Source organism: Lepidochelys olivacea, assembly GCF_965140295.1.
Source record: "Lepidochelys olivacea isolate rLepOli2 genome assembly, chromosome: 1".
Lineage (NCBI taxonomy): Eukaryota > Metazoa > Chordata > Testudines > Cheloniidae > Lepidochelys > Lepidochelys olivacea.
The window spans coordinates 76,376,780-76,402,720 of record NC_140411.1 but is presented as its reverse complement, the minus strand read 5'-3'; positions in this window follow the sequence as shown (position 1 = coordinate 76,402,720).

Below are 25,941 nucleotides of genomic sequence, written 5' to 3'. Positions count from 1 at the left end.
TTATACAGCCTTCCACAGGCAAGGATACACCCAATGTAGTTAAATGAATGATCTCCCTGCCACTCATGAACCATCAACAGAGAGGCTCCAATCAATTCCCCCCAGCTCTCCAGCCTTTCATCCCAGAAATATACTGTCTTGCACTGATCAAGGTTCCCTTGGACAGTGCAAACTCATTAATAAGTTCATCACTTCTTCACAGGAAAGTGGACATGCACCAGCCTTTGAAACCTGAGCTGAGATTCTCTTAGCACTTCAACCAAAACCACACTGTTTTAGGTAAAATGTAAAACAGGTTTATTAACTACAGAAAGATAGATGTTAAGTGAATGTAAGTAGCAGGCACAGAAATCAAAGTTGATTACCTAAGAAATAAAATAATTTTGCAGTCCAAATTCTAATTTAAACAGATTAAGCAAGATTTGGATCAAGCAATGTTTCACACTAACAGATGGTACAAGCAGCTTACAGTTTCTCAATATACAGACCGGACCACTTTCCAGCCTGGAACCAGTCTTCCGCAGTTCAAAGTCCTTGTCTTCCAGATGTAATTCCAGGTGTTGAGATGGAGTGGGGGGAGAGAGAGAGAGACCAAGTGACAATGTCAGTATCCCTCTTTTATACTTTCTTCCAGATGGTAGAACGATCCTTGCTGTGAAGTGGTTTAGTCTGCCCCCCTGTCCTGCATGCTTTCTCCAAGAGGTCTCCGGGATAGTGAATTGGGTGTTGATGAGCCATTAACACCAATCTGGCCAGTGATGGGAACTCCTTTGTTTTAACTGAAAGGCTGGTTGTGGGGGGTTCCCAACCTCACAACGTATTTCAGTATCTTATATAGCAATACTTCATAACTTCACATACAATGATAGTACATATAATCCAACAGGATATCAATGGTCATCAGATTAAGACTTTTAAAATGATACCTCACAAGGCATACTTTGTACAAAACATGTCATAATTATATGATAGTGGTGAATATGGGGATTCCAGGGTGCTACTTTGAGGTACAGAGTGTCAAGAGGGGCCACTACAAGACTGTGTTCACTGATTACTCAGGACAATTTAAACGTAAGAAAGTTGGAGTGAGGTCAAATGTTTAGCAAAAGCGGTGATGGAGGCAGGTAGAGCAGGATTGTCAGAGAAGCTCGGCTAGATTTTTTCCTCCCTCAAAAAATAAAAATAAGGCAGAACCCATCTTCACTTATTGCTGACTAAGTCATCCATAAATAGTATCACTTCTCCACCCATGAGTATGGGTTCAGGGGTGGCCATTGTCCACGGACTTCTTTGATGGCATGACTCCTGCAGAAGCCATGCTACCCAAGGGCCAGTGGGGCTCTACCTGGAAATCAAGGGGCTCTACCTGGAAATCACTTGTCTCTGAGAGATTTTCTGAGATCTCTGAATTTCTTCTTCAGGGGAACAAGCCCTAGACAAATGAGTGGAGATCACAGGAAGCTCACTGAATTGAAACTTGAATTTCTCACTCCCTTTTGGTGGGGGAAATGTGACTCTATATAGTTAATATGTAAGTGATGCTACATTCAAAGCAGGCTAAAGTTAACAAAGAGTTCAGGGATAAAAGGGTTAAAGGATTTCATTTTCTTAAAGTGTCAGCATGTTCTGTATTTTCCTCTTTCTATAGAATAAAGCAGTGCTTCTGTAGATTGAGTCAAAATTTTATTTGAACATTCAGCAAAGTAAATTATTACTTTGGATAAGGCTTTGTAGTGATAAGATGTTGGCTAATATACTTGATTAGAATTGAGTCAGCAAATAGTTCTACTTTCTCATTTGTAGGGCCTGACTGTATAGAGAAATAGCTATAAAAATGCATGAAATCTGCAGCAGAAATCTGGCAAATTTTGTGAAAACGTCTTGCATTAGGTTGTGTCATATCCCACCCTGCCTCATGGTTTGATACAGCATAATATCATATAATTAAAGGAAAAGCATGTTTTAAAATTAACCTTTTTGCCCCATGAATAGTAGAAACACTCTCCATTACTGCTGCTCTTCTCAAACCAAAAAAGCAGTACAGCTTAAAATGTGCATAAATCTACATTTGTTTCTATTGGCTATACTTGCAACTGCTAAGGGATAGTGTATTTTTGGGTAAAGACTGAGGCCTATGAAGTAGATTTACAAGAGGTCTTAGGTGTTACAATGCTGAGCTAACCTAACTTTTAGGCACCTTGCCACCTAATGCAATTCACAGCTTTGAGTTAGGTACCTAGGCTCCCTACACAATGCACTTGGAGAGTGAGGTGGTTAAGGGTATGTTTGCAAAGCATTTTGGTGAAAGTCTCCCAGCCCGGGTTGAGAGAGAAGGCCTAACAGGGCTTACTCTTGTGCTTTAAAAATAGTTGTACAGACTGCACTTTGAAGATGGGGTTTGGGCTTGAACTCTAAAGCCTACCCTAGGCTTTACAGCCTAGGCTCCAACCTGAGCCACAACTTCAAAGCACTCTCTGTACAACTATTTTTAGGGTATGAATGCAAACCATAAACCCAAGTTGGTCAACCCAGGCTGAGAGACTCGTTCCAAGATGCTATATATACATACATTAAGAATGGGATTCATAGAAGCCAGTAAAATGACTGCCTAAGCTCTCCAGTAGGAAATGTCAGGAAGTTATATATCTAAGTCCAGGCCACAGGGAGGCACCTCAGCGGTATAATACTTACCTCCCTCCAGTGAGGTTTCTCAATCCCCCCACAGTAGCCTAGTAGCCTAGCTACTAACTCTTACTCATTTGCATTCTGGCACCAAAAATACTACCAACACCAGAATACCTTCTGGATCAGATGAGAGAGGAAGGGAAACATGCAGTTTGTGAACTTCCCTGAGGCTTGGGTGCCAAGCAACTCAACAGTGTCAGATTTAGGCAGCTTTGTGCATGCCCACTGGCAGAAATTTGGTACCTTGGGAACTTTACGTGTGGAATTTTAGGCACCTACAGGCTTAGACAGCAGCTGAACAGGGTTTTTGAGGATCTAAGTGGTGCCTAAATGTTGGATTTAGGTACCTAAATTCATTTTTGGATCTAGATTATTATCTTTAGCTGAGATTTGGGACCCAGCTCTCTAGACCTGCCCCTCTGTACTGTATTTGACATTACAGGAAATGGAGGGGGGGTGGAAGGGAAGCTTAAAAAATAGCATAATGGAAAATGTAATCTGCCAGGGCATTTAAAACTTACAGGAGAAAAAGGGGGTATGGTCCCCACAACTACATGTCACATAAGGCACCACAACAGCCTTTCTTAATATACATGTTTTGGTTTTCAGTTCAATTTTTTTTCATTTTTTAACTGAAAAGTCAGTTTTCCAAAGAAAACAAAGTTCACACGTTTTCCTTTTTGTTCCTCCATTTTCACTGAAATTTTCCACAGGAAAATTCCATTTTCCTATCAGTTCTATATTGTAAAATTGTTGATTGGCACAATTGAGCCCTAATTGTGAGTGAGGTCTCTTGGCACTCAGACAATAAATAATGATGGCGATTTACAAGTTATTTCAAAGTAGGGTGGCCAGACAGCAAGTGTGAAAAATCGGGACAAGAGATGGGGCGTAGTAGGTGCCTATATAAGACAAAGCCCCAAATGGGACTGTCCATATAAAATCGGGATATCTGGTCACCGTATTTCAAAGTCTTCATGTGCAATAGTTCTGTGACAAACAACAACATGAAGCACAATAAGACCATTGCTTATGTTCATAAATATTTTAAAACAAAACTCAGAAGAAATCTTCAAAATACCCTTTATGTAACCACAGTAACATACCTTGCCTTTATTTAAAGAACTACAATCCACGAGTGTTTCACATAACTATTGTGTTGAGTTTTGTGTTGGATACATACTGAGATAATACCTGTAATGGTGTCTACATCATCTTTATTTTTATATTAATATTTTTCTTCATGATCACACTAATGACTATGTTTGTTCATGTACTTTGTCTCTTAAACATGCCTGAAAATATAACCTGTCTCACTGTCAGCCCCTTATAATCTCTGTATAGAAGTGTTGTAAGTTTCCTGACAATTGATGTTAAGTTGTACACTTTTTTTGTGAATTTTTAATGATTTTGTTTATTGATTCTCTTTTTTGTGTTCCTTGATCTTTCAAATTCCTTATCTTTTCTCAGTCCTTGCAATCTTTCTGATCTTTTCAGTGTTTTTATGATAATACTTTTGTTCATCTCTGTTTTTTTCTGACTTTACACCCACTGTGGTTCCTAATGTGTTCTTTGATGCCTTCTATCTTTGTTTGTGGAGCTTCCTCTTGATTGAAAGGGCTTCTCTCCCTCTCTTCATTATCCAGGTCTGCAGTGAAATGACAACTGAAAACAAAGGGAGCCTTTCAAAAACTCATGCTTTTCTGATTGCAAATATTTTCCTCTCCACTGGAGACACACAAAATAGTATTGAAAACCTGAGTGAAAACAATACAATATTTTATTCTAAAATAAATTATTTCCAAAATGTGGTGATTTGTCATGAAGACTCTGAGTTCTGGAACAAGGTCTGTACATCCACTTTGAGGGTGTAGGTGGTCTAGCAATCTGCATGGAACTTGGAGGAGAGGAACACACGTTGCAAGAGAGAAAAGTTTATAGAAGGCACTAGCAAGTCAGTCTGTTTGGACATGGCTTGAAGGCTAGCTGCAGTTGCAGCATATCTATAAATAGTCATCTTACTAAATAGCCACTTTATATTTAGAAATATAGAATCTTCTTGTGTTATTACCTGGGATCCTAGTTTACCATGGTAACCTCCCCCCCAAATTCTCTGATTAAAAAATATAAAAATCCACATTTTCCCATGATTACCCAGCATGCAATGTATGAAACATCACCATGGCAGTAGTCAGTGTAGTGAAACTCACAGAAAGGAAGAGTGTAATTAACAGGAAAACAAAGCAGCACCCAAAAACTAGAAGGAACAGGCAGTATGGAGGGACGTAAACATGGAAACAAGAACCGAGTCTGTATACAGAGTCAACCTTGAGGAATCATCTACTGAAGCCCAACGATGTAATGAGCGCTAGGACACAGAAACAATTATAACACCATGCTAGGCAAGCAGTCCACCACAACAAAGAAGCCAAGGACCTGAGGTAAGTATGCACAGGTGAGTGAGTGTAACTATTTTAGCTGCTCAGTGCTGTGGTACACCAAACCTCTAAAGTACCAGTAGCATCCAGGTGTACCACAATTTGGAGACAAGTGTTGAAGGCACTTCAGCTGCTAGGCCCTTCAGGTATTAACTCTGGTTTGCCCCAATCAGCTGTCAGACACATGCCTAAAGTGAAAGGATGTTTTACTAGGGCTGGCACAAAAGGGAAGGGTTGCAGGTACCCTAGGTACAGTGGCTTAAACAGTTACAACTCAAAATAGAACTATAACAGTTTTTATTTGCGCCTCTGGGGACAGTCCTGTCAAGTTTAAGGCTTTCCAGGCCTGGTACCTGGGATGTCCTCTCCAGTCCCGGCTTTATTCAAAGCAAATAGGACCTTCCAGGTTTCCAAGACAGGATCAGGTAGTGTTTAGGATTAGGATCAGGATTAGGCCCCTTTCCACTAGCTCCGTGCCCTGCTTCCCCATAAATCTCACACAGACTTGTTCCGAGCTGCAGTATCTGACAGTCAGAGCCTGTTCCACACAGCTCCCTGGCTTCTGATGCAGCCTGCTGTGATGATTTGGGAATATGTCTGTATAGTTTATGAACTGTAAACTCTATGTATCTGTGTCAGGCTGCACATTGCATTTGGACTGTACAGCTTTTTGCTTTCTCTATTGTCTGTTACCTTTCATGTTGGGCTGAAGTCCCAACATGTAACGATACAGGGCTGACAATATAAAGTAGTTGACTTTAAGTACCGAATTGTTGGAAATCTAGTCATTCTAGACAAAAGACTGATCCCTGCCCAGAAGGACTGCTTTAGAGTAGGGGGGAGGACACCTTGGCAACAAAGTCACATGGCGTGAAGTTGTGCTCATGTGAGGAAGCTGACAAGGGTGTCACCTGAGACAGGTAGCTGAAATTTTTATAAGGACAGAAGATGGTTAGCTCACTGGCATCTTCCTCCAGTCCATGAGGGAGAAGCAAACCAGTATGTGGCAGCCTACAAGCCATACACTGAAGCAGAAGGACTCTGGACAAACCCACGGGAGTCTAACCCCCAAATGCCCTGGATGATGAGGAAACTGAACCAGGGATATGCATGTAGTGTTTATTGTTTTATATGATCTGTACTCTCCTGTGGTTGAGATGATTAAGTAGAAGAGCATGAATGTGTTAAACTCTGTGCAAAGTGTGTGTGTGTGTGTGTGTGAACAGGATTTCACCCTGAGTTCTGTTTCCCGTCAAAATTTCTTCCTTTGCCGAGGTGCAATAATTCATAGGTCTGCTGAGATTGTGAAAATTCTACAAAATCATCTATCCCCAAAGCCTCTGGTCACTGCAGAGCTCTTCTGCTTTTGTAAATGGAATCAAAATGGAAACAAAACATTTACTGACTATGTGGATGTACTACAGAAATTAACAGCATATTGTGAATTTGAAGAGATTGTAAATGATACATTAAGGGGTCGGTTAATGCGTGGTATGCAAAATGAAGCACCCAAAACTCAGAGACTGACTGAGGCTGATTTGGTCCTAAAATGTGCACTAGCAATTGCTGTATCAATGGAGACAGCTACTAATGATGCCAGGGAGGAGCTGCAGCAGCACCATGTGATCTGTGCAACAAATAAACTGGAGGTCAAAGAGAAAGCACAATAATTGGTAGCAAGAATGGGGTCCTCCAGGAATACAATGAAATAGAGTTCAAAGCCAAAAGGCTCATGCTAGATGCACAAAAGAAGTTAGGCATTGTGACACTAAGCTAGCTCCTTGAGCTGGGAATCACACCTCAAGCTTCAAGTGTGGACACAACTTTGTGTAATTTGCAAACTTTATCAGTGATGATTTTATGTTCTCTGACAGGTCATTGATAAAAATGTTAAATAGTGTAGGGCAAAGGACCAATCCCTCTGGGACCCCACGAGAAATACATCTGCTCAGTGATGATTCTCTGTTTACAGTTATAGTTGAGACCTATCACTTAGGCAGTTTTTAATCCATTTAATGTGTGGCATGCTAATTTTGCAGTCAGTGACTGCAGAGGTCCAGTAAAAGTGAAACTAAAGGAAAGTGCAGCTTTCAGCTACTGGAATGGTGAGCAGATAATGGATTTCTCAGTTCAGGATCTGAAACTAAACATCAGGGGAAAAAATGGTTAGATTCAAATAAAAAAAAACTAAAAAAAAAAAAGGTTTCAAGTGGAGCAAAACATTTTGAATCTATCCAAAATTATTTTTGTTTTTTGATTAATTTCAAATCAAACAAAATATTTTGGTCAACTCAAAATCAACTTTTTCGGGTTTTTCATTTTGATTTGGCCATTTAAGGTGGGTGGAGGAGGGTTAAATTGGCCAAATTTGAAATTAAAAAATATTTTGACTCTTGACATTTTTTTCCAAACAAAACTATGATTGACTTTGACCCTAATTCAGCAAATAATTTGGGGCCCCAAAAATGCATTTTTCAGAAAAAAAAATGTTGAAAAAATTTGGTCTAGCTCTAACTGTGAGTAAACTGTTCAATCAAAAGATAAGGATTAAAAATGTCTGGCTATTTGGGAACAATGCACTTGTTTGGTAGCTCAAGAGAGGACTACTACACATATACTGAAAAAGTGGAACAATATAAAATGGGTATTGGAATAACTGATGACAGAAAGGTGGCAGTTTTATTGAAACTGACTGGGTTAGACTACTCAGCAGATTATAGATTTTAACAGCTCCTATTAAACTAGCCAAAGTAATAGTGTATATTTATAAGTAGCCCTTGCATGTGGTATATATTTAGTAAACATGGTTATTTGGACATGTGATTTCTTTATATCATTACTGTTGCACAAAGAGCGAAAGGCACAACATATTTTTAACAGAACAAATAAATACAGATCTGACAACATACTAAGGAATTTAAGGCCAATGTTCAGATCCTTTTTTCTGAGTAAAAAAAATAGTAGATCTTTGAAAATCAATATAAGATGCCTTTTCTAACAATAACAGATATCCTTTTTGATAATATGATAAGAGGGATGTGAATTTGTTTAAGGAACCATATTGTCCATCTTTTCAGCTCTAGGTATTTCCAAATTCGGTAGACAAGGAAGATGTTCTTGGAGGACATTGCACGTTTAAGATATATTCTTGTAGGAACAAACTCATTCAACTCAAACTTTTTTGTTTTTGTTTTTTGTATTCTCAATTTCTGCCCTAGAACCATTGCTGGACTTCAGCTGTCAGACCAAAACCATCTCCCCTGCTGCAATGCAGAGAAATGATACTGTTTTCAGATATGAAACTACGTCTCAGTTCTATGCCCTAAATAGGTCCTCTTTTGTTGTTTTCTTATGGCTTTACTGTGTCACTTATATATAGCTCATAATAAGGACCAGTGAACAAAATAATGGCCATATGGGGTAATACCAATGCTCCATCTAGCCCAGCATCCTGTCTTCTGACAGTGGCCAGTGCCAGATGCTTCAGAGGGAATGAACAAAGCAATTATTCAATGTTCCATCCCTTTCCTGTCATCTGGTCCCAGCTTCTGGCTATCAGAGGTTAAATAAACCCAGAGCATGGTGCTGCTCCTTGACCATCTTGGCTAATACTCTTTGATGGACCTATCCTCCAAGAACTTGTCTAATTCTTTTTCACACCTAGTTATACTTTGGGCCTTTGCCACATCCCCTGGCAATGAGTTCTACAAGTTGACTGCGTTGTGTGAAGAAATACTTCCTTATGTTTGTTTCAAACCTGCTGCATATTAATTTCCTTGGGTGATCCCTGATACCTGTGCTATGTGAAGAGGCAAATAACAGTTCATTATTCACTTTCTCCCCACCATTCATGATTTTATAGACTTATCATATCCCCCCTAAATCATCTCTTTTCTAAATTGAACAATCCCAGTATTTTTAACCTCTCCTCACATTGAATTTGTTTTATACCCCTCATCATTTTTTGCCCTTCTCTGTACTTTTTCCAATTCATATATATATATATATATATATATATATATATATATTTTAGATGGAGAGACCAGAACTGCATGCAGTATTCAAGCTGTGGACATATAGTGGAAAATTAAGAAGTTTTGACCCCAGGCTAGGAAATCAGTCAGACTGGAAGTCACCTGATCCAGCACATTAAATGTGTACTATAAAAAGAAAAAGAAAAACAAATAGAATTAAAAATTCTAAATTAAAAATCACAGTAAAAACGGACGAAGTGCTATACTAGAATCACAGATGTAATTGCTAAAACTACTACCAGCTATTTACTTATAAATATGTTCAATGATTATTTGAATATAAATTACATAGAATCATAGAATATCAGGGTTGGAAGGGACCTCTGGAAGTCATCTAGTCCAACCCCCTGCCCACAGCAGGACCAATCCCCAACTAAATCATCCCAGCCAGGGCTTTGTCAAGCCTGACCTTAAAAACTTCTAAGGAAGGGGATTCCACCACCTCCCTAGGAAACGCATTCCAGTGTTTCACCACCCTCCTAGTGAAAAAGTTTTTCCTAATATCCAAATAGCACAGTGACGTCCATTTGCACAATGTTGACAAAGGTAAATGATGGTGTGTTAAGAGTAATAAAAATAACATTTTAAAAAGTAAACCATTAGAAGGAGCAAAACTATATTTAAAATGGATTACAAGAAAGGAACTGCAATTCAGTGAACTACAGCAGCAGATAAGACACATTTGTGAACTGCTGTGAGACTTTATGCAAACATATAAACTGATAAAGGATTCTTTTAAATACTCAGACTGTGTGACATATATTTTTTGGGGGATGTATGTAAAATATTTGACTGAATAAAGTCTCCTATAGCACCTCAGCACATTATATGAGATAGAGAGAAGCTGCTGTGTCTAAGCATTGAGTTGTCTGTGCCTTTAAGAACAGAGCCCTGGGAAGCAGATTATGAGACATACTCTCTTGGAGAAGGTGAAATAAAAAAGTCCCTCTTCCTCCTACCCTATTTTTGTTAACATGGCAGGTACTTCATTCCATGGGGTAACTGTTACCCCTTCTGCATCTCCCTGTGCTGGGTTTTTTCCCTCTGTTCTCTGCCTCCCTTAGGGTTGCCAGGTGTCTAGTTTTTGACTGGAACACCCGGTCAAAAGGGGATCCTGGTGGTTCTGGCCAGTACCACTAACCGGGCTGTTGAATGTCCATTTGGTGGCACTGCGTGGTGGGGCTGGCAGGCTCCCAGCTAGCCTCCGTGCTGCGTGGCTTCCCCGGCATGTGCGATAGGCTTAGGGGCAGCCAGGAGGCTCTGCGTGCTGTCTCCACCCAGCCCGCAGGAGCAGCTCCCATTGGCCATGTCGGGGCAGGGGACGACCTAGTGTGACTCTCGAGTGCTCAGCAGGCAGCTGTTGAGGAGTTGTAGAGCACCTCTCCTGCTTCTGCTGGTCCTCTTCTCCTCCTTCTGCTCCTCCTGTGCCTGGGCTTGAGCTGCAGCACCTGCCCCTGTGGCAACCCACGGTCTGTCACCCCATCACTGGCAGCCAAGAGTTAGAGGTATTTATCCCCATCTCCGAGTGCTGGGAATGGGGCTGCTGGAAGGGAGAGGAGGAGAATGAGACTGCCCCTCTTGGGGCCCTGTGGGGACTCCTAGGACCCCTCTCCTGTAGGGCCCTGAGAAAGTGTATGAAAAAGTGTCTCTGTGTAGGCAAGTGTGTGCATGCATGCATCGTATGTATTTGTGATCTTGGCTCCTACCCTGCTCTGGCCAGGGTCAATGGGCCTGAGATCCTGCAGGGAGGTGGGGGCACTAAACATTCCAGGTTCTGGCCAATGCTGCTGGGCCCAATCCTGTGGGCGGAGAAGGGGCTGACACCACTGGGCCCAATCCTGTGGGGGGGAGGGTGACACTGCGGGGCCCGATCCTGCGCTCTACCCCATTTTTGTGCCCCTCCTGGCTCTGCATCCTGGGTGGCTGCCCCATTTGCCCTACCCTAGTTATGGCCCTTTGTACTCAAAACAGTGGGTAAAGGTTATAAGGGAGAGTTGGGTACTCATCCTCAGTTTTGTGTGAAATTACATGTGCTCTGAGCATGCCTAGCAGATAGTGTCCCACAGGCAAGATAACCACTTAGCATGCTGACTTTTGTGGATCCTATTCTAAGGCACCTGTCTCTTCCCATGCATTGTGTGCCCAGGAGCCTAACTCAGGCTTTGTGGATCCCATTGTTGTTCCAGTTATTTTCTAAGCACCTAAACAATAGATATTGCAATGTTTAAATCATTTTGTGGATTTGGGCCAAGGTTCCATCTGCCCACCCCACAGTGCACCCAGAGAAAGATCAAACAGAATCTGACTCTTAATTAATGTGCAAGAGAGCTCTTTATGGAGATAATGACTCATGAATTTTCTAGCTAGAAACACATACAAATCAGCAACCAAATATCTTTTCAATGCCCAATGATCATCTTTTTGGACATCAGGACTGTAACAACTGATTCTCTTTTTGAGAACTCAAGGATGGAAATCGTAAACCCTGGTACTCTATTCAACCCAGACTTTCTGCTAATTCAGTCAGTGAGAATAAGCTCAGCCACCAAAAATGGGCACTTCCTAAGGAGAAGAATACAATTTAATGTATTCTCAAAGAGAAAACTTCATCCAATGACGTTATTAAGGACATTGATTGGATGTACAGTAAAAGAGAAAAATGTCCTACAACAACAAAGTCAGGCAGCCTATAAATAAGGGATTAGATATTTTTCTGATAAATCAGGTGGTGAGTAACATTAAGCAGTTTATTATCAAACATTTCCATTATTGGCTACATGGTAACATTTTACTCATAGAAGAAATAAGTGACCTTGTATAGATAAACCTCCAAAATGAAATAAACTTCCCTATCTGTGAAGTATCTGTGACCTCAAGATAGGCTGTTTTAAGAGACACACAAAGTGGAGAGAAGTAAATTAGAAATCCTTGCTTTACCCCTGAATGTGCTATAACTTGACATGATCTAAGCAGAGAGACTTCAATGGAAATAAATGATAAAAGCAGCACGTGCAGTTTAGTGGATGTTTGTACGCCACACCACACATGGTAATGAATTAATTTCTCACAGAGTCTTCAAGTTAACTCTCATCTTGCACGCTACAATAAATTAAAATAGTCCTTGTAACCTTTAGCTGCACACATCTTTACAAGCCTTTGTTTAATCTGTCACTGCTTTTTTAAGACAGGCTGCAAAACTACAGGGACCTACATTCAGTCCTGGAGTTAATGGGAGCTGAATTTAGACTGAACACTGAAAAACAAGCAAGACTGGGGCTGGCTGGAGCTTGAAGGCTTCCTATGTCAGTCATCGTCTCAGCTATTAGCTCAGGATATGTGGCCAGGAGAGACATAACCATGATGTTTTTATGTCTTGGTGGTTCCTAACTACTGGAAAGGCCTACTGTGGACATTAGCAGCTGCAAAGCATTAGAGTAGCCTTTAGGCAGGGACTAGCCCAGTGCCAGGACTCCATCAGAACTGGGGTAACACAAAGATGTCATGAAGCCACCTTCACATTCCTTTTCTCCTGAGCTATTCTGAACACTCCACAGCTGTAGATCAGGGTCTGGATGTAATATTTTAATTGAAATGTATGAATGCAGCCCTCACACACAGAAATCGGTCTAGTCCAGGAGTCTCAAACATGCGGGCCATGGGTCGCATGGTGTCAAGGTTCCTCCCCCACTCTGAACTCTAGGGTACAGATGTGGGGACCTGCATGAAAAACCTCCTAAGCTTATCTTTACCAGCTTAGGTCAAAACTTCCCCAAGGTACAAAATATTACCCCCGTTATCCTTGGAATGGCCGCTACCACCACCAAACTAATACTGGTTACTGGGGAAGAGCTGTTTGGACGCGTCCTTCCCCCCAAAATACTTCCCAAAACCTTGCACCCCACTTCCTGGACAAGGTTTGGTAAAAAGCCTCACCAATTTGCCTAGGTGACTACAGACCCAGACCCTTGGATCTTAAGAACAATGAACAATCCTCCCAACACTTGCACCCCCCCTTTCCTGGGAAATGTTGGATAAAAAGCCTCAGCAATTTGCATAGGTGACCACAGACCCAAACCCTTGGATCTGAGAACAATGAAAAAGCATTCAGTGTTTTACAAGAAGACTTTTAATAAAAAATAGAAGTAAATAGAAATAAAGAAATCCCCCCTGTAAAATCAGGATGGTATATATCTTACAGGGTAATTAGATTCAAAAACATAGAGAACCCCTCTAGGCAAAACCTTAAGTTACAAAAAAGATACACAGACAGAAATAGTTATTCTATTCAGCACAATTCTTTTCTCAGCCATTTAAAGAAATCATAATCTAACACATACCTAGCTAGATTACTTACTAAAAGTTCTAAGACTCCATTCCTGTTCTGTCCCCGGCCAAGACGACTACAGACAGACACAGACAGACCCTTTGTTTCTCTCCCTCCTCCCAGCTTTTGAAAGTATCTTGTCTCCTCATTGGTCATTTTGGTCAGGTGCCAGCGAGGTTACCTTTAGCTTCTTAACCCTTTACAGGTGAGAGGAGCTTTCCCCTGGCCAGGAGGGATTTCAAAGGGGTTTACCCTTCCCTTTATATTTATGACACATGGGGCCCGCAGGGTTATTTTCTGCAGCCCGCCAGCTCCCCGTGGCACCCCCCCCACACACACATTTACCTACAGCGGCTCCGGCCCGGCATGCACGGGGGCAGGGCAGACTCCCTGCCTGCCTTGCCCCCGTGCCGCTCCAGGAAGCGGCTGGGACCTGTGGGAGGAGGGTCACAGGGGTCTGTGTGCAATGGGAGCTTCAGAGGAGGTACCTGGAGGAGCGGCCAGGGCAACACACAGACCCTTGTGCCCCCCCCCCGCCCAGGTCCCAGCCACTTCCTGGAGCGGCATGGGAACAGGGCAGGCAGGCAGGGAGCCTGCCCTGCCCCTGGTGTGGGCCGGGCTGGACCCACTCCCCTGAACCTCTCCTGCAGCCGAACTTCCTGCCCTGAGCCCCTTGCTGCACCCCACAACTCTCCTGCACCCCAACCGCCTGCCATAAGCCCCTGCTGCACCCTGCACCACTCCTGAACCCCAACCACCTACCCTGAGCCACCTGCCACACCCTGACCTCCTGCCCCACCCTGCACCCCGATCCCATGCCCTGAGCCCCCTGACACCCCCACCCCTCCTGCACCCCAACCCCCTGCCCTGAGCTCCCTGTTGCACCCTGGACCCCTCCTGCACCCCCTGGGAGCAGGGAGGGGGCAGAGTTAGGGGTGGGGATTTCAGGGAAGGGGTGGGAAGAGGCGGGGCAGGGGCAGGGCCTCATAGAAGGGGTGGAGTGGGGGCAGGGCTGGGGCACCGGTGGGGGGTGGTCAGTGGTGCAGCTCTCGGGCCAATGTACTAGTGCTCATGTGGCCCTTGCAGTCAGTTGAGTTTGAGACTGCTGGTCTAGTCTGAGAGACATCCCTAAGAAGTTAATATTCTATCATTTTTAGAGGAAAATATGTTCGCTAACTACTATGTTTCTGTAAACAAGAGGTTAGCATTTTTAATCTGTTCAAATTCATATATTCTCTGACTAGGTTTTAAAATAGGCTTTCATTTATTATTTATCCATGTCTGATACATTTGGTATGAATTGAATTGTTTTCCTACTTTAAAGTGCTCAGTACTTCAAATGTGCATGAATGTCAAGCCAGGGAAGAACCATTCTGCTTACTCAAGAAGGTCATACACAGGGTCATCTTGCTCTGGGGCTAGTGAGTACAGTTAATTATCCCTGCTGTTAATTCTGATGTTACAGTGGTAATTACCATGGAACATCTATCAAAATTATAGTGTGAAAACAATTTCATACTGAACTGATTACCACCTGGACTCGTCTGATTGTAATTGGTTAAGTAGTAGGCAAGCAAAGAAAGGAAAAAGTAAAACATAAAATAGTTTGCATCCGATTAGAGACCCCCTGAGGAATCAGTCACTGAGTAAACACAAAAGCCCTACAGTTATACTTTAGCAATGATACACAGTTTTTCATTCTGCAGATATATCCGTTTGTTCAAAATACATTTAATAATGATCTGGAAGAGAGAGAGAGCATACAGTGCAGAGCAATAGGGTGAACATTTAAAAGTGGCACAAAATCATTTAGGGCTAGATTCTGTCACCCTTTGAGGAATTTGCTGTTCCTGAAATACTATCACAGATTTCAATAGACTGTGAATGAAATAAGTTATCAATTACTCCATGTGAGTAGGGGCTTTGGGCCAGATTCTGGAAACCTTATTCAAGTTGATGAGCATTAACTCACACACATAGTCCCATTGAAGTTAATGAGCCTGCTTGGAAGAGTAAATTATAGATGACTCTGAAGCACTTACACAAGCAGACCCATTTGTGTGAGCTAGTGCTCAAAAACTTGAGTAAGGTTTCCAAAGCCCAGAGAGGTAGCACAATAGCAGGTGAAATTCATTGTTGCCAAATGTAAGCAATGCACATTGGAAAAAATAATGCAAATACCTTGTACGCTCCACTGAGTCCTTGATTAACTGTGGCAATTTAGGGGAAAGACCATCATTGTGTGCAGCTCCATGTAAACTTCCACTCAATATACAATTTTCAGGTAACAGCTGTGTTAGTCTGTATTCGCAAAAAGAAAAGGAGTACTTGTGGCACCTTAGAGACTAACCAATTTATTTGAGCATGAGCTTTCGTGAGCTACAGCATGCATGCATCCAATGAAGTGAGCTGTAGCTCACGAAAGCTCATGCTCAAATAAATTGGTTAGTCTCTAAGGTGCCACATGTATTCCTTTTCAATATACAATGACAGTCGAAAAAAGCAAACTAACTGTTGGGATGTATAAGGAATAGGATGGAAAATATAACAGAAAATGTTATAATGCAATACATAAATCAATTATATACTCTCACCTGGAATACTATGTTCATTTCTGGTTACCGTATCTTAAAAAGATAGAGGAGAAAAATACATGGATCTCAGAAACAGGTGAGAAAAATGACTAGAGGCATCGAATGACTTTCATATGAAGAGAAATTAAAAAAGACAGATTGTTTCATTTAGAGAGGAGATGGATAAGAGAGGCTCTGACAGCGGTATGTGTAGGTATGTGAGAGAAGATAATTCAGGCATTCCTATATATCTTTTTCATAATACAAGAATGAAGGGACAGTAAATTAAAAGTAGTATGTTAAAATTGATAAAAGGAAATACTTTTTCATATGATATTGTGGCAAATTGCCGGTATGATTACGACGGGTCCCGCATGTCCTCTTCTTGTGGGGGGGGGGGGCGCGAGAGGGGTGTGTTCAAGGCACAGTTTTCTGCCCCTGAACTAGGGTATCCAATTTCCCACTAGTAACCCAGAGAAGGGTAGTGGAGAGGGAGGAACCCGGGCCAGCCCTCTACTCCAGGTCCCAGCCCAGGGGCCCTAGGGATAGTGGTAAACCACTTGAACTAGTGCTTCCTTGCCCTGGGCTACTTCCCTCTCCTGCTCTTCAGCTTGTGGGGCTTACTGCCCGCTCTCTCTGCACAAACCGGGTGTCTCTTAACCTAGGGTCTTGGTCTTCTAGCCAGCCACTGCACTTCTCCAAACTCTCCTCTACTTCAACTCCTTCAAACTGCTCTCTGCTCTAATGCCAAACCACTGCTCCAACTCCTTCCCCTGGCTGATTGAAGCAGGATTTTTTTATCAGGTGACTAGCTTCAGGTGCTCTAATTGGCTTCAGGTACTTTTAATTAATCTATAGAAACCTTTCTTCCCTCTACAGGGAATAAGGCTTCTCCCAGCCTGGGACTTACATATCTCTCCTATATCACTCTCCTGCTGCCCTCTGGCCTGGGCTTTCCTTGCTTTTTGCCCTTGCTTCAGATTCCCCCCTCCACCCCGACCGGGCCAGACGCTTTTTCTTTGTTTTGTTTTGTTTTTTGCTGTTTTTTTTTTTTGCTGCCGTTTGAGTGCTGGTTGGCTGCCAGCTTGCCTGCCAGCCCCCTCACACCTGTCCTCAAACGCTGCTATTGCTTCAGCTGCAACCCCCGGAGGAGGGGGGAGGACTGCCGACCCGCTCCCCGGAGGAGGGGAGTGGACGCCCCCAGACCCAACCGTTTTGCTGTTTGTTTGTGGACCCGCAATTAATCGTCTTCTTATCTTTGCTTGGCATTTTTGGAATGCTCCACAAAGACCTAGAGAGAAGACAGCTGCCGGAGACATCGCCCAGGGAAGCTACAAATCATCATGGAGGGGGCCGTAAGACTGAGTAACTTTTGAACTGTACTCTCGTGTGGGGGGAGTTTGACTGTGTCTTACCTGCGCTTGTAGGGGCACAGGGGGCGTGGCATGAAGCTGTCCCCCCCGGTCCATCGGTGCTCCCCCCACACTACTACAACCGTCACGGCCCCCCGCCATCCGTCCCTGCTGGCAACCTGCCATCTGCCTCTAGCGTCAGCTGCTTGCTTTGAATTCCATCATCCGGACCAGACACAACAGCCGACCAAACGAGACTCTTCGGACAAACACGCGTGGGTCCACATCCCCCCTCCCCGCCTGGACTGTTTACCCCGCAGTTTGCCCCTGTTACCGGACCCCAACTCCTGTTTCCTCCCCCGTCCAGTCTGACGCATTTGGCACCCCCACCCGCCTGCAGCCCAGCAGGGAGGAGTGGTTAATCTGCTTCCCCCTCCCCTCTCCTCCTTCTGGTGTCTCCCTGTCTCTCCCTGCTCACAATGGCGGGGAATGAGAGGGGCGAGGCCCCTGTAACAAATTCAGTTGCCCCTCCCCCAGCTACCCCCCTGCCCAACCCCCAAACCCGCCCCACCACTGCTGCCAAAACACCTGCCACCGCTCCTGCTGGGGCATCGGCAGCAGGAGGCATCGGGGCGACTACTGCCGCTGCTACGCCCACCGCCCCCCTAGATTCTAGGAAACCCCCCGCAGTTGGCCGGAAAGGCCAGGGTGTGAAGAAAGGAAAGGGCCCCGCTAAAATCACCGGACTCTCCATGGCAGGGGCTGTCCCCACCGCTGTAGCCTCATCATCGACCATGGCGTCCCTCCCCGCTGTTCCCTCCACCAGCTCTGCGAGCGTCCCTCCCCCGGCCCCCAGGATGTATGCCTGGGCGGTGGCAGCCCCTCGCACGCCTGCCGCCTCGTCATCCCGCCCACCCACGTCTCTGCTACCATCACTAGCGGCCGGGGCCCCTTTCCCACCATGACCAGGAAGCACGGCGTCCGTTGCCTCCTGGTGCCCGCCTCGCCCCATGTGGAGACATACGTGCAGGCGTTGGCGAGGGTGGTAGGACCCACGGCTATTGTGGCGGCCTCCAAAATGTACAGGAAGGTTGTCTTTTTTCTTAGCATCGGAGGCTGCCACCCAGCAGGCGGTGGAGAAGGGCCTGGCAGTGAGGGGGGTGTTTGTCCCCCTGGACCCGCCAGAGGACCTGGGCATTCGCCTAGTCCTCACCTCCGTCTCTACTTTTCTACCCAATGCCGCCCTGTTACCCGCTCTCTCCACCCTGGGGAAACTCGTTTCTGTCATCAGCCCTCTCCCGTTGGGCTGCAACGACCCCACCCTCTGTCACGTCCTCTCGTTTCACCGGCAAGTGCAGCTTCTACCGCCGGCAGCGGCGCATGACGGAGAGGCGTTTGAGGGGTCCTTCCTAGTCCCCTCCCAGGGAGCCCGCTATCGGGTCTTTTACTCCACGGGAAAGGCCCAGTGCTACCTCTGCCGATCAGCAGGGCATGTCCGAAGAGACTGCCCTTTGACCCAGCGGGGAGGGGCACCCGAGACCCCCGAGACCCAGCAGGACATCGGCTCTGTCGTTGCCGACGCCCCTGGCTGCCCGAGATCTGCAACCACCTCTCCTCCTGCTTGATCCACCGCTGCTCCTGCCCGGGCCCAAGAGACACCTCCCCTACAACACCCAGATGAGCGAGGGAGCCCCACCCTTGCTGTTAACCATCCAGCAGAGCCTATGGAGGAGGGTGCAGCAAAGATATTACCGGGCATAGGAGAGGGCCCGCCCCAAGGAGAACCGCCCCCCCCATCATGTTTCCTCACCGTTACCCCCCCAAGCCCCTGAACCATTGCCTCTGCCCCCCGACACGACCCCTGCTAACCAGCCCCCAGACGATTCTATGGAGGGCTGGACCCTAGTCCAGGGAAAGCGAGGCAAGCGGAAGGCTCGAGCTCCACTGCACCCATCCGATGCGGAGGCCCCCCAGAAGACCAGGAAGGGAGGCACTGACACTGAGCCTTCCGCTATGCCCACAAGTGAGATCCATCCGCCGGTGTCGGGAGGGGAAGACAAAACAGTACTGGAAAGTAGAATCTCCCCTCCATGGGAGACCCTCCCCTCCGAGACCCCCGAGGAAGCCCCTTCTGCCCGAATATCACCCGAACCCCCCACAAACCCTGAAGCGACCCTCGTAGCGGGCGCCAGAGTGGAGCCACCCGGGGTGGCGGAAGATGACCTCTCCTCCATGTATGAGGAGATCGAGGCCCTAGGTTTGATCCCGGTCACCCAGGGAGAGAATGACCTACTGCCGGTTGGCCTCGATCTGGGCAACCTTACCCCAATCCCCCTTTCCCCATGCTCCCTCCCCCTAACCGCCTTCCCGGGCGAGCACCCTGCAGAAGGTGGTCCACCACCTGAGGCCATGGCTGCCAAATCCACCACAGAGCCTGCACCTAGCATCACTGGGAGCCCCCTCCCCACCCCCTTAACCCTCAAATCTGTTCGGGAGGCACCACCTCTCAGCTGCTTGCCTCCCGAAGCCCAGAGCCTCGCCTCTGCCCCCGCCCCCACTCCCACCCCTGTCCCTGCCCAATCCACCTCCTCCTGCAATGCTATTGCCACCCCTGGGGTTATTTCCTTCCTGTTTTTTTTGCGGATCCCCCGCAAGGAGCAGCCTTTGCATTTTCCTGCTGCAACCCATTAGGAGCTGCAATTTTCCCTCCGCCATCCTCTTCTACCCCAAGGCTTGAGACGGACCTAATAACTTTAGCCTGTCAGACGCCCCGCCGGTGGTCTGCACTCTGCCTGCCCGCCTCAGCGGACCACGAGGCTGCACCAAAAGCCCCACCAGGGAATAACCCGGAAATCGCAACCCCACCTCCCCATGAGCTGCAAAAAGCATTGCAACAGTTTTTAGAAGACATCTGTGGCTCCCGCAACAGGGTACAGCTAGCTCTCCAGCTATGAGGGGACTTTGATCAAATCCTCCAGGCCACAAGGGCCCTTATAAAGGAGGGTAAAGGGAAAGGAAGGCATGGTGCTGCGGCCTACGGGTGGGCCTGCAGCTTCCGTGACGATTTACTCACTTATGGGATGGGTCACGGATTGTTGCGCGACCCGCCGGGGGCTGCGAACACCCCCGCCAACAAGAAACCCCCAACCCCCCAGCCCTCCGCATGACGCCCCTCATTATTGCAACCTTGAACACCAGGGGCTGTAGGAGGACTCTCTTACCTTCGGGAAGGGGGGTACTCTGTGGTTTTTCTGCAGGAGACCCATACGGATCCGACCGCCAAGGACAGCTGGTGGCTGGAGTGTGGGGACGGGGTCTACTTCAGCCACTTCACGATCCGACAAGCGGAGTGGCGACCCTGTTCTCCCCCAACCTACGGCCCAACGTGCTAGGGGTCACTGAGGCCATGCCGGGCCACCTGCTGCATCTCCGAATCCATATGGAGGGCCTCGTGGTCAACCTCGTTAACATCTATGCCCCGACAACGAGCCCGAAGCGGCCGCAATTCTATCAGCGGGTGTCCGACTTCCTCAGCACCCTAGATTCTCACGAGTGCTTAGTCCTGGGAGGGGACTTTAACACCACCCTCGAGGAACAGGACCACTCAGGGGCCAAGCTGAGCCCAGCCGCTGCGAATATTCTCCGAGAAATAGTTGAACATCACTCCCTAGTTGACGTCTGGCGTGACCACCACCCAGATGACACTTCCACCCAGATGACACTTCCACTTTGTCTGGGTGGAGGCCCATCGGTCACACCACTCTCGGTTGGACTGTATTTATTTATCCTGTTTCCATCTTTCAAAGGCCCACTCCTCCAACATTCGGCCAGCCCCATTTTCCGACCATCATCTAGCCACCATAACGGCCTCCCTCCGTGCAGAGAGGCTGGAGCCGGCCTATTGGCACTTTAACAACAGCCTGTTGGAGGATGAGGGCTTTGTGACATCCTTCCAGGAGTTTTGGCTGGCCTGGTGAGAGCAGTAGCGTGCCTTTCCCTCGGCGCGGCGATGGTGGGATCTAGGGAAGGTGCGCGCCAAGCTCTTCTGCCATGACTACACCCGGGGCACCAGCCGACGGAGAAATGCAGAGATAGAGCAGTTGGAACGGGAGGTCTTAGAGATGGAGAGGCGTCTGGTCACCAGCCCCGAGGACCTGTTCCTCTGCGGAGCGTGCCGGGAGAAGCAGGAGGAGCTCCAGGCCCTCGAGGACCATCGGGCCCAAGGTGCCTTTGTTCGATCCCGCATCCGCCTCCTTCAGGAGATGGATCATGGCTCCCGTTTCTTCTACACCCTGGAGAAAACGAGGGGGGCCAAGAAACACGTCACCTGCCTTCTAGCAGAAGATGGCACCCCCCTCATGGATCCGGTGGAGATGTGTGGGAGGGCCTGTGACTTCTACACAAGCCTTTTCTCCCCGGATCCGACCGATCCTGGCGCTTGCAGGGTGCTCTCGGAGGAACTCCCCATGGTCAGCATGGGCGACCGAGACCGACTAGAGCTGCTTCTCACCCTGGCCGAGTTCTCAGAAGCCCTCCGTCGCATGCCCACCAATAAATCTCCGGGCATGGACGGGCTGACCGTGGAGTTCTACCGCACGTTCTGGGACATTCTTGGCCCAGACCTAGCCACTGTCTGGGCTGAGTCTTTGCAGGGCGGGGTCCTCTCTCTTTCGTGCAGGCGAGCGGTGCTCGCATTGTTGCCGAAGAAGAGGGACCTCCGCGATTTACGAAATTGGCGTCCCGTCTCGCTCCTTAGGATGGATTACAAAATCGTAATGAAAGCAATCTCACTGCGGCTAGGGTCCGTGATGGCGGACATGATCCACCCAGACCATACCTATACTGTCCCGGGTCGCAGCATTTTTGACAATCTATTTCTAGTCTGAGCTCTTTTGGAACTCGGGTGTAGAGATGGTCTGTCGTTCGCCCTCCTGTCTCTTGATCAGGAGAAGGCGTTCGAAAGAGTGGACCATGGGTACCTCCTGGGCACTCTGCAGGCGTTTGGATTTGGACATCAGTTTGTGAGTTTTCTCCAGGTGCTGTACGCTGCCGCGGAGTGTCTGGTTAGGCTCAACTGGACCCTGACCGAACCGGTCAGCTTCGGGCGAGGAGTACGTCAGGGGTGCCCCCTCTCGGGCCAGTTGTACGCTCTGGCGATCGAGCCCTTCCTCTGTCTCCTCAGCAGGAGGTTGGTGCTGTGGGAGCCGGAGCTGCGGCTGGTCCTGTCGGCGTACGCCGATGACGTGCTCCTCGTGGTCCAGGACCCGGGGGACTTGGCGGGGGTGGAGGCTTGCCAGGCCATCTATTCGGCAGCCTCCTCCACCCGAGTCAACTGGGTTAAGAGCTCTGGCTTGGTGGTGGGGGACTGGCGGCGGGTGATCTCCCTCCCACCCGCGCTTCAGACCATCCGGTGGAGCGCGGGCCCACTGCCCTACCTAGGCGTTTACCTTTCTGCCACGCACCCTTCTCCGCCGGAGAACTGGCAAAATTTAGAAGGCGGGGTGATAGAGCGGCTCCGGAAATGGACAGGGCTACTCCAATGTTTCTCCCTCCAAGGGAGAGCACTGGTGCTTAACCAACTAGTCCTGTCCACGCTCTGGTATCGGCTCAACACCCTGATTCTGGCCCCAGGTTTCCTGACCGACCTCCGGACATCGATTCTAGAGTTCTTTTGGTCAGGAATGCACTGGGCCCCTGTTGGGGTTCTTCATCTACCCCTGAAGGAAGGAGGGCAGGGCCTGAAGGGTCTGCATACTCAGGTCCGTGTCTTCCGCCTCCAGGCCCTGCAGAGGCTCCTTTATAGTGCAGGTAGTTCGACGTGGAGCATATTGGCGCATGCCTTCCTGCCCCGTTTCCAAGGGCTCCGATACGACCGGCAGCTCTTTTATCTTTGTCCAAGAGGTTTTCCGCGAGACCTCTCTGAGCTGCCGGTCTTCTACCAGGATCTCCTCCGGACCTGGAAACTTTTTTCAACTTTTTTCTCCGTCTTATTCTCTATCCCTTTTTTAATTATTTCTAACATCCCGTTTGCTTTTTTGTCTGCCGCTGAACACTACATGGACATCTTCAGAGAACTATCCATGATGATCTTTCTCTTGATTAGTTGTTGCTAAATTAGCCCCCATCATATTGTATGTATAGTTGGGGTTATTTTTTCCAATGTGCATTACTTTACATTTATCCACATTAAATTTCATTTGCCATTTTGTTGCCCAATCACTTAGTTTTGTGAGATCTTTTTGAAGTTCTTCACAGTCTGCTTTGGTCTTAACTATCTTGAACAGTTTAGTATCGTCTGCAAACATTGCCACCTCACTGTTTTCCCCTTTCTCCAGATCATTTATGAATAAATTGAATAGGATTGGTCCTAGGACTGACCTTTGCAGAACACCACTAATTACCCCTCTCCATTCTGAAAATTTACCATTTATTCCTACCCTTTGTTCCCTGTCATTCAACCAGTTCTCAATCCATGAAAGGATCTTCCCTCTTATCCCATGATAACTTAATTTACATAAGAGCCTTTGGTGAGGGACATTGTCAAAGGCTTTCTGGAAATTTAAGTACACTATGTCCACTGGATCCGCGTTGTCCACATGTTTGTTGACCCCCTCAAAGAACTCTAATAGATTAGTAAGACACAATCTCCCTTTACAGAAACTATGTTGACTTTTGCACAACCCTTTATGTTCTTCTATGTGTCTGAGAATTTTATTCTTTACTATTGTTTCAACTAATTTGCCAGGTACTGACATTAGACTTACCGGTCTATAATTGCTAGGATCACCTCTAGAGCCCTTCTTAAATATTGGCGTTATATTAGCTATCTTCCAGTCATTGGGTACAGTAGCTGATTTAAAGGACAGGTTACAAACCATCGTTAATAGTTCCGCAATTTCACATTTTAGTTCTTTCAGAACTCTTGGGTGAATGCCATCTGTTCCCGGTGACTTATTACTGTTACATTTCTAAATTAATTCCAAAACCTCCTCTAGTGACACTTCAGTCTGTGACAATTCCTCAGATTTGTCACCTACAAAAGACGGCTCAGGTTTGGGAATCTCCCAACATCCTCAGCCGTGAAGACTGAAGCAAAGAGTTCATTTAGTTTCTCTGCGATGACTTTGTCGTCTTTAAGTGCTCCTTTTGTATCTCGATCATCCAGGGGCCCCAATGGTTGTTTACCAGGCTTCCTCCTTCTGATGTACTTAAAAAACATGTTGTTATTACCTTTTGAGTTTTTGGCTAGCTGTTCTTCAAACTCATTTTTGGCTTTTCTTATTACATTTTTACATTTAATTTGGCAGTGTTTATGTTCCTTTCTATTTACCTCAGTAGGATTTGACTGCCACTTTTTAAAATATGCCTTTTTATCTCTCACTGCTTCTTTTACATGGTTGTTAAGCCACAGTGGCTCTTTTTCAGTTCTTTTACTGTGTTTTTTAATTTGGGGTATACATTTAAGTTGAGCCTCTATTATGGTGTCTTTGAAAAGTGTCCATGCTGCTTGCAGGGATTTCACTCTAGTCATTGTACCGTTTAATTTCTATTTAACTAACCTCCTTGTTTTTGCATAGTTCCCCTTTCTGAAATTAAATGCCACAGTGTTGGGCTGTTGAGGTGTTCTTCCCATCACAGGCATGTTAAATGCTATTACATTATGCTCTCTATTTCCAAGTGGTCCTATTATAGTTACCTCTTGGACCAGATCCTGAGCTCCACTCAGGACTAGATCGAGAGTTGCCTCTCCCCTTGTGGGTTCCTGTACCAGCTGCTCCAAGAAGCAGTCATTTAAAGTATCAAGAAATTTTGTCTCTGCATTTCGTCCTGAGGTGACATGTACCCAGTCAATATGGGGATAATTGAAATCCCCCACTATTATTATCTCTAGCAAGCTTTAGTGAGTATAGGCAGATGGCGATTTACAACAGGTGGTAAAGCACCTCAAAGCACTCTACCACCTTGAATTAAACCTCGGAACAGTCCTGTGGTATGTTTTATTACAGAACACCCTCTATTTTACAGACGCATAAACTGATGTACGTAGACATCTAGGACAAAATTTTAAGGAGCTCAGATTTTGGATGCCCTAATGTTGACACCTTGGGCTTGAAGTCAGTGAGAACTGTGGATATCATGTGACCATTGTTAAGAATCACAAAAAAATCTCCTTATTGTGACATTGAACAAAAACTTTTAATTAGAATGATAAAAATATTATTATCCCTAAAGCTACACAATTACTTCTTTACTGCAGAGCATCTGCCTAGAATTTTCCACAGACCCTTGTTGTCTGGCTTCTTGCTAGGTTTTAAATAAACTATACTCATATTCTTATAGCAGGTGCTCAATATCGCAGAAAAATGGACCCTCAGAGTATGTCTACATGGCAACTAGACACCCTCACATCTCACAGGGTCCTAGAGCCCAAGCTCCAGCCCAAGCCCAGATGTCTACACAACAATGAAACAACCTTGCAGCACGAGCCCTGCAAGCCTGAGTCAGTTGGCATGGGTCAGTCATGGAGATCAAGTT